This window comes from Saimiri boliviensis, chromosome 11 (assembly GCF_048565385.1).
Source record: "Saimiri boliviensis isolate mSaiBol1 chromosome 11, mSaiBol1.pri, whole genome shotgun sequence".
In the NCBI taxonomy this organism is placed as follows: Eukaryota; Metazoa; Chordata; class Mammalia; order Primates; family Cebidae; genus Saimiri; species Saimiri boliviensis.
Genome location: NC_133459.1, coordinates 23,047,740 through 23,062,934, shown reverse-complemented (window position 1 = coordinate 23,062,934; position 15,195 = coordinate 23,047,740). Strand labels below are relative to the sequence as shown.

General features: G+C 42.7%; 1 protein-coding gene and 1 long non-coding RNA gene across 2 annotated transcripts in view; both read right to left on the bottom strand.

Annotated features, from left to right (window-relative positions):
* Nucleotides 1-15,195, bottom strand: part of CLIC4 (chloride intracellular channel 4) — a 99,683-nt gene that overhangs the window by 73,460 nt on the left and 11,028 nt on the right. The gene's annotated exons all lie outside the window — the stretch shown is intronic.
* Nucleotides 2,299-14,167, bottom strand: LOC141580216 (uncharacterized). Its single transcript, XR_012512344.1, has 2 exons — nt 14,069-14,167; nt 2,299-3,347 (listed from the first exon to the last, which is right to left on the bottom strand). It is a non-coding gene; the product is annotated as an uncharacterized LOC141580216 (long non-coding RNA).

Here is a 15,195-nt window from a genome sequence, read left to right as displayed (position 1 = left end):
TAAATCGCACAACTATAGGCATACCCATTTTTAGACTGCATTCTAGCCTGGGCAATAAAGCAACACCCCGTTCTCTCTCCCTCTTCCTCTTTCTTCTTCTCCTTCATTCTTTGTTTTTTTTTTTTCCTTTCTTTTTTTTCCCTCTCTTTCTTCTTCTAAAAAAAGAAAAAGAAAAAAAAAGAAATAGCTGAAGCTTAAATAAGTTAGATACTTAGTTGTCTCTCGCATCTGTTAAGTACAGCAGTTGGGCTGCTATGAGGCTCCACAGAATAAGAGACCGTGTTCGTTTTCTTATGTGACTTCCTTTCCCAAGGTCTAACATGGCTGCTGGAGCCTCAGCCATCATATCTGTATTCCAGTAATTTAGAAGAAAAAACAAAATCATCCCATTGTGGTATAAGGTGAAAAATTCTAGTAACAACAATAATTGTAGAGTCTAGAAGTAAATAAGACTTCGTTTTTACTCCTTAAAAATTACTAAATATAAGGCTGGGCCAGGGCTCACACCTGTAATGCTAGCACACTTTGGGAGGACAAGGCTGGCGGATTACAAGGTCAGGAGTTTGGGACCAGCTGGCCAACATAGTGAAACCCCGTCTCTACTAAAAATACAAAAAATTAGCTGGGCGTGGTGGTGAGCACCTGTAATCTCAGCACTTTGGGAGACTGAGGAAGGTGGATCACTTGAGGTCAGGAGTTCAGGACCAGCCTGGCCAACATGGTGAAACCCTGTGTCTACTAAAAATACAAAAAATTAGTTCAGCGTGGTGGCAGACGCCTATAATCCCAGCTACCCGGGAGGCTGAGGAAGGAGAATTGCTTGAATCCGGGAGACAGAGGCTGCAGTGAGCCGAGAACTCCAGCCTGGCAACAGTGTGAGACTCTAACTAAAAAAAAAAAAAAAAATTAACAAAGATAGAACCTGTAAATCTACACTATCTCAACTTCTTCAAGACAAACTAAATAAAAAGAGCTTAGTCTCTTCCTCCCTTTAGGAGAAATGTAGACATGTTAAAAATATAAACCCGTCTACATTTCCTTTAAAGAAAGCATTAGATAAAGGCTAGTTAATATATGACCTGTTCAACTATATAGTGAATACCACAAAAATCAAGGAATAGTGAAAGTTGGTAGCCCAGGAAGCCAAAATCCATAATTCGTAAGTATTTTTACTCAGCCCTTTTGGAGGCCACAGTAAGGGAATCATTTGAGTTCAGGAATTAGACACCATCCTGGGCAACATGGTAAGATCGCCAAATATTTAAAAATTTTTTTTTTTTTTTTTTTTTAGGCCAGGCATAGTGGCTCATGCCTGTAATCCAAGCACTTTGGGAGGCTGAGGCAAGCAGATCACCCAAGGTCAGGAGTTCAAGAGCAGCCTGGACAACATGGCAAAACGCCGCCTCTACTAAAAACACAAAAATTAACTAGGCAAGGTGGTGCACACCTGTAGTCCCAGCTACTCAGGAGGCTGAGGCAGGAGAATTACTTGAACCTGGGAGGCAGAGGTTGCAGTTAGCCAAGATAGTGCCATTGTACTCCCACCTGGGTGACAGAGCAGGACTCCATGTCAAAAAAAAATTATTTCTGGCCGGGCGCGGTGGCTCAAGCCTGTAATCCCAGCACTTTGGGAGGCCGAGGCGGGTGGATCACGAGGTCAAGAGATGGAGACCATCCTGGTCAACATGGTGAAACCCCATCTCTACTAAAAATACTAAAAATTAGCTGGGCGTGGTGTCGGGTGCCTGTAGTCCCAGCTACTCAGGAGGCTGAGGCAGGAGAATTGCCTGAACCCAGGAGGCGGAGGTTGCGGTGAGCCGAGATCACGCCATTGCACTCCAGCCTGGGCAACAAGAGCGAAACTCCGTCTCAAAAAAAAAAAAAAAAAAAAAAATTATTTTATAATTAAAAAAATTTTAGGGCCGGGCGCGGTGGCTCAAGCCTGTAATCCCAGCACTTTGGGAGGCCGAGGCGGGCGGATCACGAGGTTGAGAGATCGAGACCATCCTGGTCAACATGGTGAAACCCCGTCTCTACTAAAAATACAAAAAAATTAGCTGGGCATGGTGGCACATGCCTGTAATCCCAGCTACTCAGGAGGCTGAGGCAGGAGAATTGCCTGAACCCAGGAGGCGGAGGTTGCGGTGAGCCGAGATCGCGCCATTGCACTCCAGCCTGGGTAACAAGATTGAAACTCCGTCTCAAAAAAAAAAAAAAAATTTTAATTGAGTACTTCTAGAAAACCAGTAAGATCCTATGTCATAGATTACTCCTTACTTCTTTTGTGCTTTCACTTAAAAAAAAAAAAAAAAAAAAAAAAACAAAGAAAGAAAAGAGAAAAAAAGAACATTCTCCCTAATAATGGACTCTCAGCTTTAGCTAAAAGTTCAGAAAGAGCTGCTGGGGCAGATGGACTAAGATGGCAGAGTCCAATCTGACAGTCCTTTAGTTACCTAGTAAGTGTCAACAGGATCAGGGTTCACTGAAGTTAATTCAGGAGCAAATTCAAGCTTAACCTTGGACATTTTTTGTACTAACCCTGCTCTTTTGATAAAGAATGAAAAGTTCCCACCTGGTTGCAGTGGCAGTCTGGCAGATGCTTCTAATCCTGGAGGTTGAAACCACATATGGTATATTAAATACATAAACTAACCATAGGCCAAGCCAACATGGTCCTAATTCTGCATTACCAAAGGCAAAATAGCAAGTGAACAAGGCTTACTATGAGTCAGACTGTAAGTGCTTTTCTTATATTAAGTCTTGTACCCTTTACAAAAGCCCAAGAAGATTACCTCAGTGGGGACACCAAGGTAACTAACGAACGAATGGTAGATCTAGGATTCAAACACAGGCCACACGGCTTGGGAGTCTACACTCTTCGCCACTACATCAAGCTTGTCCACCCAGAGGTCCGTGGGCCACATGTGGCCTAGGACCACCCTGAATGAAGCCCAACACAAATCTGTAAACTTTTGTAAAACACCAAGATATTTTTGCAATTTTTTTTAAGCTCGTCAGCTATCATTAGTGTATTTTTTGCATGGCCCAAGACAATTCTTCTTCTTCCAATGCGGCCCCAGGGAAGCCAAAAATTGGACACCCCTGCATACTATAACAGCATTAACACTAAATATCTAATCTTCTATACGATGACTCAATTGCCTACTTGAAATATTCTAATGATCTTCAGTTGCAAAAGAAGCTATTTCAGTACCTATATGGAAATACTGGCTGGGCGTGGTGACTCATACCTATAATCCCAGCACTTTGGGAGGCCAAGGTGGGTGGATCACTTGAGTCCAGAAGTTCAAGACCAGCCTGGCCAACATGGCGAAACTCTATCTCTACTGAAAAAAAAAAAAAAAAATCAGCCAGTTATGGTGGCACATATCTATAGTTCCAGCTACTAGGGAAGCTGAGGCACAAGAATTGCTTGAGCCCAGGAGGCAGAGATTACAGTAAGCTAAGATTGTCCCATTGCATTCTAGCCTGGGTGATAGAGCAAGACTCCATCTCAAAAAAAAAACAAAAAACAAAAAACAAAAAAACAAAGACCAGCATAGCAAGATCTGCTCTCTAAAAAAAGAAAAAAGACCAGGCGCAGTGGCTCACATCTGTAATCCTAGCACTTTGGGAGGCCGAGAAGAGTGGATCATTTGAAGTCAGGAGTTCAAAACCAGCCTGGCCAGCATGGTGAAACCCTGTCTCTACTAAAAATACAGAAAAATCAGCTGAGCATGAAGGCAGGCACTGTAATCCCAGCTGCTTTGGAGGCTGAGGCAGGAGAATTGCTTGAACCCAGAAGGCGGAAGTTGCAGTGAGCCGAGATGGCGCCACTGCACTCCAGCCTGGGTTACAGAGTGAGACTCCACCTCAAAAAACAAAACAAAACAAAACAAAAATTAGCCGGCCAGGATGGCATATGCCTGTAGTCTCAGCTTCTCAGGAGGCTGAGGCAGGGAATTGCTTGAACCTGGGAGGTTGAGGCTGCAGTGAGCCATAATCATGCCCTGCACTCCAGCCTAGGTGAGATCCTGCCAAAAAAAAAAAAAAAAAAAAAAAAAAACCACACACACACAAAAAGCAAAAGAAGGAAACAAAAATACAAATGACGCTTCAAGTCAACAATCATCCCTGGCTCTGATTTTGGGATCTATGATCTCAAATATTTCAAAGGATATGAAGAACTTTTTACATGCAATACTGAGGTAACACGGGGTCCTTGCTGAGTCATCAGGACAACAGGTGCCCCCACCACTCCCTTTTTTCCAGCCTCTCAAAGTGCTAGATTACAGGCATGAGCCACCTTGTCCAGTGCTCCCACCACTCTTAATCCCAACGGCTAACAAGCCGCATGCTCAAGGTCAAAACACAGTTGCAGACTCTCCCTTAAATCTTTTTCACTTTGCAAGGAAAAACAAGTAAATCTGTTCATTTCTATCTAAAATATGAACTGAGCCCAGTCATTCGAATCACTCTCTCAGCCTACTTCTCTGACTTCTTGTATGAGTATTTCTGTAATTTTTTTTTTTTTTTTTTTTTTTTTTGAGAAGGAGTTTCGCTCTTGTTACCCAGGCTGGAGTGCAATGGCGCGACCTCGGCTCACCGCAACCTCCGCCCCCTGGGTTCAGGCAATTCTCCTGCCTCAGCCTCCTGAGTAGCTGGGATTACAGGCACGCGCCACCATACCCAGCTAATTTTTTGCATTTTTAGTAGAGACGGGGTTTCACCATGTTGACCAGGTTGGTCTCGATCTCTTGACCTTGTGATCCACCCGCCTCGGCCTCCCAAAGTGCTGGGATTATAGGCTTGAGCCACCGCGCCCGGCCTTATTTCTGTGAATTTTATAGGCAGTTGCTTTTTCCCAATCAATGTGACCTTTTATGTTTTCTTTTCCTCCCAGCCTCCTCTGAAATCAAGCCTGTGCACAGAAAAACTTCCACATATTCCATATATTCCTTCAGCAAACAATATTATTTCCATATATTCTTCAGCAAACAATTAACAATCAATGAGTTAATATTTAATACATATAATGTAATTAACACTTTTCCATACATGCTTCTCCTATCTCATGCATTTAAAAAATCCAACAGAAAGCTAAGTCAATGGAAACAGCATCTATTCTAAATACAGGAAAACCAGGTCTTCCTAGAAGTAAAAAGGCCTCCCAGTCAGTGAGTTATGACTCCAGCGGAAAATATTATCCTATCTAAGATAATGGTATATAGTGCTCCTTCCTTATTGCTCATTCATTACTGATGCTTGAGGGTACATTTTCTTGCTTCCCCAGGGCCTAGAGCAGTTCCTAGTAGATACTCAATAAAGACCTGTTAAATGAAAGATTGTTTAATTTGTAGTCTGTATTTACCAAAAAAACAAAAACAAAAACAACCAAAAACTGCATGAGAGAGAGTTAAAACACAAAAGTAAATAAAAAGGAATTTAGGGCTTTAGTGGTGAGTCCCAAATTTGCTTGAGAGATTATTTTTAATGAAAGACAAAAGAATCAATTTTGGCAGAAATCCAGATGCCCTAGAATCACAGCCTTCCTACCACCACATTTAAAGGGATATCTGCCAGTCATGAAGGAAGAAAGCAATAATACTAAATCTATGAAATGCCAGAAGATACTAGCGTATGAATTTTTTTTTTTTTTTTTTTTGAGATACGGTCTTACTCTGTCGCCCAGGGTAGAGTACAGTAGCGCCATCTTGGCTTATTGCAACCTTCACCTCCGAGGCTCAAGCAATCCTCCCACCTCAGCCTCCCAAGTAGCTGGGACCATAGGTATGTACCTCAATACCCAGCTAATGTTTGCATCTTTTGTAGAGACAGGGTTTCACCATGTTGTCCAATCTGGTCTCAAACTCCTGGACTCAAGAATTTCACCTGCCTCTGCCTCCCAAAGCGCTGTGATTCATGTGGGCCACTATGCCTGGCTGAAAAAAATTTCAACAGGTCAAATTAAATGTTTAAGGGCAGATGTTACTCAGGCTTGAACCTCATTTTATTTACAGGGAAGACTGCTCTTGGTTCCAGCTTTAGAGAAAAAATACACAATATGTTTATCTTGTGGAGAGATTCTCTTACAAAGCCTAACTGTGCACATGCTTCAGGAGAAAATTCTTAATACACAGCTTCTGACTTAGAAGATAGTGTATCAACTGGGTGCAGTGGCTAACTCCTGTAATCCCAGTACTTTGGAAGGCAGAGGTGGGTGGATCACCTGAGGTCAGGAGATCAAGATTAGCCTGGCCAACATGGTGAAACCCTGTCTCTACTTACAAAAAAAAAAAAAAAAAATAGAAAAAAATTAGCAGGGTGTAATGTTGCACGTCTGTAACTCCAGCTACTTGGGAGGCTGAGGCAAGAGAATTGCTTGAACCCGGGAGGCAGAGGTTGCAGTGAGCCAAGATGGCACCACTGCACTCCAGCCTGGGCAACAGAGCAAGACTCCATCCTGAGGGGGGAAAGAAAAGACATTGTAACTAAAAAGCTTACATAATTGTAAGCAGTACTGACCCAAATTTAAAAGTCTAGAGTATAAGGTTCTATCACTATGAACTGGGATCTTTTCAACAAAGTACTGTCACACCAGAAAAAGTGAGTAAAAGGCTTCTGACAAATACTGACTTGACAACTAATAAGGTAGCATTTTCTCCTTCAAATCTACACCAAAGCGTTTTTAGTGACAGTGTTTAGTGACATAACCAAATTTGGTAGAATGCTATGTCTGCCAGCAATTTCATCCAGTTCACGCTTTGCTTTCCATCAGCTACCCACCAAATAGTGCTGCTAAGCAGATGATCCTTTTCCAAAGCACAGCACTTACAAAGAATATTTTTAGCCAACTATAATTACCAGCAGTAGGTTAGGGTCTATCAACTATACTTAAGTGCATTTACTCATTCAATAAGAAAGATTTATTGAATGCCTATTTTGAGGCAGGCAATCTACTAAACACTGTGGTGGATGCAAAGATGAATAAAACAAGGAACCTACCCTCATGGAGCTTACTTTATTATAGCAAAGATAAGACATACATGCAAAACTATCAACAAAATAGATAACAAAGAAGTCACATAAGAAGCATGAAATAAGAATCTTGAAGGATTAACAAAGGAAGTCACATTACAAACTGAGATTTACAGGATTATGTAGAGCTTAAACAAATAGGAATGGAAGAGATAGGAAAGGTTGCTTCAGGGAAACAAGGTAGCTCACGAGGAAACAAAGAGTTCAATTTAGCTGGACTGTAAGACCCAGGAAGTAGGAGATAAATATGTTCAGTTAATTGGAGCTAGACCATGAAGGCTAAAGACTTGAATGCCAGACTATATATTGGAACTTAATTATTTCTATAGTAGAGAGCAACAAAATGGTTTTTGCACTTGCAGAGTGTGGGGGTAAGGAAATGGAGGAACCTGTCTTAGCTGGTTCTTCAAAAAACAATGTTAGACAGTTTGGCCTATACAAAGATGAAGAACAAAATCTTTCTCAGAGTTTACTTGGCCTCAAGTAAATAAGCAGGGGGAAAGGTTGTATGACAGTTCATATGAAGAAGCAATACAATCCACTGAGGGGGACCTAGTGGAATAGGTGGCCATTTGGGAGATTCCTTGAAGAGCATCCGTTAAACCATGTCTCTGTTTAATTTTCCACCTCTTTCTCTAATAGATCAGCATTTAACCCAGCTCTTACAGCTCATACTTTTTAAAGCCTTCCCTTCATATGTATCCCCCCTTTACAGCTATCAACCTGTCTCTTCTACATAGCCAAGTTTCTTGTTAAAGTTGGCTGTACACACTGACTCCAGTCTCTTCCTATTTCATTCCTGTACTCACTGTATTATGACTTCCTCCACTACTCCACCAAAGCTGTTACTACTAAGGTTGCCAGTAACTTCCAGGGTGTTAAATCCAACAAACAGTAAACTTGATACAATGGTCACTCCCTCCTTCTTACAAACCTCTCCTAGCTTCTTTCATATCTCACTCTAGCAGCTTTCTTCTCACCACTACTGCTCTCCCACAGTTCCTCTTTGTTCTCCTTTTCTAGCTTCTCCTCCATTACCCAACCTCTAAGTGTTGAGAGTTCCTCAGAACTTGGTTCTAGGCATTTTCCTTACTCTTTATTCATCCACAGAATGATCTCACACACTTTTTTGTTCTTTAGAAACAGAGTCTCACTCTGTCATCCGGGAGTGCAATGGCATGATCATATCTCATTGTAGCCTCTGACTCCTGGGCTCAAGAGATCCTTCCTACCTCAGTCTCCTAAAGTAGCTAGGATTATAAGTATGTGACATCATGCCCAGCTAATTTTTTATTTTTATTTTTGCAGGGATGGGGTCTTGCTATGTTGCCCAGGCTGGTTGAAAATTCCTGGTCTCGAGCAATTTTTCCACCTCGGCCTTCCACAGTGCTGGGATTATAGGTGTGAAGTAACACATCCAGCCCATGCACTTTAAATACCCAAATATTAGGCCGGGCGCGGTGACTCAAGCCTGTAATCCCAGCACTTTGGGAGGCCGAGGCGGGTGGATCACGAGGTCAAGAGATCGAGACCATCCTAGTCAACAAGGTGAAACCCCGTCTCTACTAAAAATACAAAAAATCATCTGGGCATGGTGGCGCGTGCCTGTGATCCCAGCTACTCAGGAGGCTGAGGCAGGAGAATTGCCTGAACCCGGGAGGCGAAGGTTGCAATGAGCCGAGATCGCGCCATTGCACTCCAGCCTGGGTAACAAGCGAAACTCCGCCTCAAAAAAAAAAAAAAAAATACCAAATATTATATGTGAGTGTGTGTATGTCATCTATGCATATATGTATGTCAGCAAGTATGACAGATAGATGTCGTCAAGTCCCAAATGTCTCTACCCTGCCTAGACTTCTTTCTGAACAGATCTGTATATCCAACTTTCTACTAACCTCTTCACTTGACATCTCAACCATCTTATACTCAACAAGTCAAAATCTGAACACTGTCTGCTCCTCTTCCCTCTCTATGAATGGCATCTCTTGACCAGTGACTCTAATTATAAACCCAAGTCATTTCTCACACTTTTCTCTCTCTCATCCCTCCTTCTGAAACATCTTCCTATTGACACCACTTCCAAAATCTACCTCAAATTCATTATCTTCTCTCCATCATCTCCCTGATCCAAGCCACTATCACCGTTCTTGATTGCAGTCGCCTCCAAATAGTTGTCATTACTGCCACTCCTGCCTCCGTTCAATTCATTTTACACAGAGCCAAGCTACTCATCTTAAGATGCAACTCTAACCTCGACGCTCCCTCACTTAACCCTTCTGAGAACTGCCATTTGTACTAAGGACAAAATTCGCATGACATACAAGGCCCTCCATGATGTGGCCCCTGTCAATTCCTCACTCTACTCCTCACTTCTGTTCTCTATATTCCAGTCACACCCTTAATTGAGTATTTTCAGCCTTTACACATGCTGATTCCTTTAACCTAGAATGTTTTTCCCCTCATTCTAATTACTACTCATCATACATTTTTTCAGAAAAGCTCTCACTGTGCCTCTATGCAAATTGGATTTCCTGCCATTCTTTCTCAAGTTGCACTGCTCTTTTCTTTGATGTAATTATCTACTATCCTTATTTATGTATTTCTTTAACCTATGCCTCTCCAAGTAGACAATAGGATCTATGAAGTATTAACAAATTCGAATTTAACGTGTCAAAAAACTAAACTCCTGATCTTCTCCCCATTAGAACTAGCCCTTCCCACAGCCTTTCCCACCTCAGTTAATGACAACTCCATCATTCTGGTTGTTCAGAACAAAAATCTCAATCAAGCCGGGCACGGTGGCTCAAGCCTGCAATCCCAGCACTTTGGGAGGCTGAGGCGGGCGGATCACGAGGTCAAGAGATTAAGACCATCCTGGTCAACATGGTGAAACCCCGTCTCTACTAAAATTACAAAAAATTAGCTGGGCATCGTGGCGCGTGCCTGTAATCCCAGCTACTCAGGAGGCTGAGGCAGGAGAATTGCCTGAACCCAGGAGGCGGAGGTTGCGGTGAGCCGAGATCGCGCCATTGCACTCCAGCCTGGGCAACAAGAGCGAAACTCCGTCTCAAAAAAAAAAAAAAAAAATCTCAATCATCTTTAACTCTTCCTCTCACATTCCACATCCAGTCCATCAGGAAATTCTATTACCTCCATCTTAGAAATATATCCAGAATCCAGCAGCTTTGCACTTTATTCCAAGCCATTGTCTCGTGCCTAAATTACTGGAAAGGCTACCTCTGATTAGTCTCCCTGCTTCTGCCCTTGCCTTCCTAATTGCCATTCTCGACAGGGCTAACAGAATGCCCCATAAACTGAAAACAGCACCCCCTATCATTGTCCATACTCCTTAACCTACTTAATTTTCTTTACAGCATTTAATGGGCAGCATTTATTGTTTGTCTCCCTCAACTGAATATGACTGCCATAAAAACGGAGACTTTGTTCACTAGGTGTATCCAACCAAGCACCTAGAACAGTGTCTCAATATTTGTTGAATGAATGAAAGAAGAAAACATATTATTCTGGAAAGTAGAAATTGGGGGCAGGGAGAGGGTAGAGAAGCCAAAAGTATATCAAATGAGGGAAGTATCACCAAAAATCTTCCATAAAGGCAGAGCCATGCAGGGCATGTTTAAGACCAATCTAGATAGAGTATGAGGGATATCTGCAGCTGCAGTGGGGGTTAAGAGTGGAAATACAAGTTGGATAAATGCTAGATTTAAAACTTTGTATCGAATTTGATAAACAACTAGGGAAAGTAGAATCTATTTAAGATTTTCCTTTTTACAGTAACAGCTGAGCTTTTTTTTTTTTTTTTTTTGATATGGAGTCTCTGGGTGAAGGCTGAAATACAAGGGTACAATCTCAGCTCACAGCAACCTCCACCTCTCAAGTTCAAGTGCTTCTCCTGCCCTAGCCTTCCAAGTAGCTGGGATTATAGGCACCCACCATGCCCAGCTGATATTTTTTTTTAAGTAGAGACAGAGTTTCCCCTTGTTGGCCAGGTCTCGAACCCCTGACCTCAGGTGATCCACTCGCCTCAGCCTCCCAAAGCACTGGTATTATAGGGATGAGCCACCGTGCCTGACCCCTATTTAAGATTTGAGGCAAGAAGTATCCCTTTCATTTTAGATAGATCAAAATTAGCAAATAAAATATGCAACTAATCATTGAGGGAATAGATAAAAGTTTGTTTTGGTTTTTTTGTTGTTGTTTTTTTTTGTTTTTGTTTTTTTTTGAGACAGGGTCTCCCTCTGTGGCCCAGGCTGGAATGCACTGACACGATTACAGATCTACGACTCACTGTGGCCAGGACCTCCCAAGTTTCGGGTGATCCTCCTGCCTAAGCTTCTGAGTAGCCGGGGCTACAGGAACGTGCCACTATACTTGGCTAATTTTGTGTTTTTACAAAATACAAAAAGATGGGGTTTTGCCACATTGCGGAGGCTGGTCTTAAACTCCTGGGCTCGAGCAATCCACCCACCTTGGCTTCCCAAAATGCTGGGATTACAGGCGTGAGTCACAGTGCCTTGTCAAAAGTTTCTTTAAACAATTGATAATAAGCCCGGCGTGGTGGCTCACACCTGTAATCCTAGCACTGGAGGCTGAGGTGGGTGGATCACCTGAGGTCAGGAGTTCAAGACCAGCCTGGCCATCATGATGAAACCCCATCTTTAAAAAAACAAAAAAAACCCTGATAATAAGCAATGCAATAGATTCAGTAATACTAAGAACCCTTAAACTGTTAGAATACAACACAAACATTTAACTCATCTCTAAATCAATTACTTCATTTAATTTCCCACTTGAATCATTTCTTAAGCTTTTAATTTAGCTAGAATAAAAAAGTACATGAGACAAAAAAGTCACTGTATTGTATAGGAAAAAGATGGTGCTAAGAACCTACCACCATCAACCATGGCTCATTTACTCCACCCTATGACTGTCTACTTGGTTATATTGAGAGTTCCTTGAAGACAAGGGGCTCATTCTTATTCCTTTACCTCTTCAGCACTTAGTGCATGGAAAGTATTCAATTGATATTTGCTTCTACTATGATCCCCTATACTGTGCTGAACTGTTCCTAGGCAAAGATTGGTTTCTTATTATGCTTGAACTATAAAATAAGCTTATCTTACCTATTACATAGATACTGAAGGAAAAAATTAAGACTGAAAAACAACTTTCATTTTTAGAACGGATTTCTCCTAAAGAGCACAAGGGTAGGATCTACCTTCAAATCATGTAATCAATATCCATTCTAGGTGACAACACATTTCATGACATAAAACCCTGCTTTCTGCCACCAAACACCAAATGTTCAAAGGAAGATACAGACACAATCTGAGTTTCTTTTACAAAACCTAAATAAATTTTCTTTAAAGCAACACATTTAACTCAACACACGTTACACATCAGATCAGGTCTCATTTTTCACTCATTCAAGTATTCTGTCATGAAGAACATTAAAATATTATATATAAATTCTCATTAACAATTCATGCAAAATTTTTTTTGAGACGGAGTTTCGCTCTTGTTACCCAGGCTGGAGTGCAATGGCGCGATCTCGGCTCACCGCAACCTCTGCCTCCTGGGTTCAGGCAATTCTCCTGCCTCAGCCTCCTGAGTAGCTGGGATTACAGGCACGTGCCACCATGCCCAGCTAATTTTTTGTATTTTTAGTAGAGACGGGGTTTCACCATGTTGACCAGGATGGTCTCGATCTCTCGACCTCGTGATCCACCCGCCTCGGCCTCCCAAAGTGCTGGGATTACAGGCTTGAGCCAGCGTGGCAAAATTATTTTTAAAAAGACTAAGGGTCAGGCACGGTGGCTCACACCTGTAATCCCAGCACTTAGGGAGGCTGTGGCGAGCAGATCACCGGAGGTCAGGAGTTCAAGATCAGCCTGGCCAACATGGCGAAATCCTGTCTCTACTAAATACAAAAAATACAAAAATAAGCCAGGCATGGTAGTGCGTGTCTGTAGTCCCAGCGACTCAGGAGGCCGAGGCAAGAATATCACTTGAATCGGGAGGGGAAGGCTGCAGCAAGCCAAGATCGCGCCATTGCACTCCAGCCTGGGTAATGGAGTGAGACTCTGCTAAATAAATAAATAAATAAATAAATAAATAAATAAAAATTATCCAGGCATGGTGGCAGGCACCTGTAACGCCAGCTACTTGGGAGGCTGAGGCAGGAGAATCACTTGAACCTAGGAGACAGAGATTGCAGGGAACTGAGATTGCACCACTGCACTCCAGCCTGGGCAAAAGAGCAAGGCTTTATTGCAAAAGAAAAAAAAAAAAAAGATTAAGACACACAATAGCAATGGCAACTATTTCTAGTCAATGGGTTATAAGTAATTTTTACTTTCTTTATGCTTTTCTGTTGTTTACTAAGTTGTCTAGAGTAAACATACATAGCTTTTATACTAGGAAAAAATAAACTTTTTAGCCGGGCGCGGTGGCTCAAGCCTGTAATCCCAGCACTTTGGGAGGCCGAGGCGGGTGGATCACGAGGTCGAGAGATCAAGACCATCCTGGTCAACATGGTGAAACCCCGTCTCTACTAAAAATACAAAAAATTAGCTGGGCATGGTGGCACGTGCCTGTAATCCCAGCTACTCAGGAGGCTGAGGCAGGAGAATTGCCTGAACCCAGGAGGCAGAGGTTGCGGTGAGCGGAGATCGCGCCACTGCACTCCAGCCTGGGCAACAAGAGCGAAACTCCGTCTCAAAAAAAAAAAAAAAATAAATAAAATAAACTTTTTAAAAAAGAGCATGATACACACAATAAATATACTAGGAAGCAGAAAGGAAATGACAGCACCTTTTCAAACTTCGGACCAATATTTAAACTAAAACCGAGAAAGGTTAAATGGGGCCGGGCACAACAGCTCATGCCTGTAATCCCAGCACTTTGAGAGGCTGAGGCGAGAAAATCACTTGAGCCACGGAGTTTGAGACCAGCCTGGGCAACATGAGAAACCTCATCTCTGCAAAAAGCACCCAGGCATGATGGCACGTACCTGTGGTCCCAGCTACTTGGGAGGACTGGGCTCAGCAGGAGGATCAATTGAGCCCAGAAGGTTGGGGTTGCAGTGTGCCATGATCGTACCAGCACACTCAAACCTGGGCCACAGAGCAAGACCGCATCACGAACAAAAAAAAAAAAAAAGAAAAGAAAAGAAAGGAAGAAGAGAATAAAAAGAAAAAATTTCATATCAGTCTTGGGTGTGTGTTATGGTCAAGGCTTAAATTTAATTTCTTAAGTCCAATCACTTTTTTTCACAGCTACCACTTTTCCCATTTTCCTAGGCAGCACAGTAATCTAGTTTGATTCACCTTCAGTTTTTTCGTAGCGACAGGGTCTCACTATGTTTCCCAGGCTGGTCTCAAATTCCTGGGCTCAAATGATCCTCCTGCCCCAGGCTCCCAAAGTGCTGGGGTTACAGGAGTGTGCCACCACACCTGGCCCATCTTTAGTTTTTAATGAATATTCACTCTCGTAATCCACCACCTGTTCTCTACTTCCAAAATAAGGTAACCAGTTATTAGCAGAAGACAACATGCAGATAACTCACAAATCCTTAAAAGTTCTTAAGGCCTGGCGAAGTGGCTCATGCCTGTAATCCAGCACTTTGGGAAGCCGAGGCGGTCAGGAGTTTGAGACCAGCCTGGCCAACATGGTAAAACCCATCTCTGCTAAAAAACAAATTTAGCCAGGCGTGGTGGTGGGCACCTATAATCCCAACTACTCGGGAGGCTGAGAATTGCTTAAACCTAAGAGGTGGAGGTTGCAGTGAGCCGGGATTGCGCCACTGCAGTCCAGCCTGGGCAAGAAAGTGAGATTCTGTCTCCAAAAAAAAAAGGCCAGGTTTGGTGGCTTACGCTTGTAATCCTGAATCCTGGCACTTTGGGAGGCCAAGGTGGGCAGATCATGAGGTCAAGAGATCAAGACCATCCTGGCCAACATAGTGAAACCCCGACTCTATTAAAAATACAAAAATTAGCCGGGCGTGGTGGCACGTGCCTGTGGCCCCAGCTATTGGGGAGGCTGAAGCGGAAGAATCACTTGAACCCAGGAGGCAGAGGTTGCAGTGAGCCGGGATTGTGCCACTGCACTCCAGCCTGGCAACAGAGCAAGGCTCCGTCT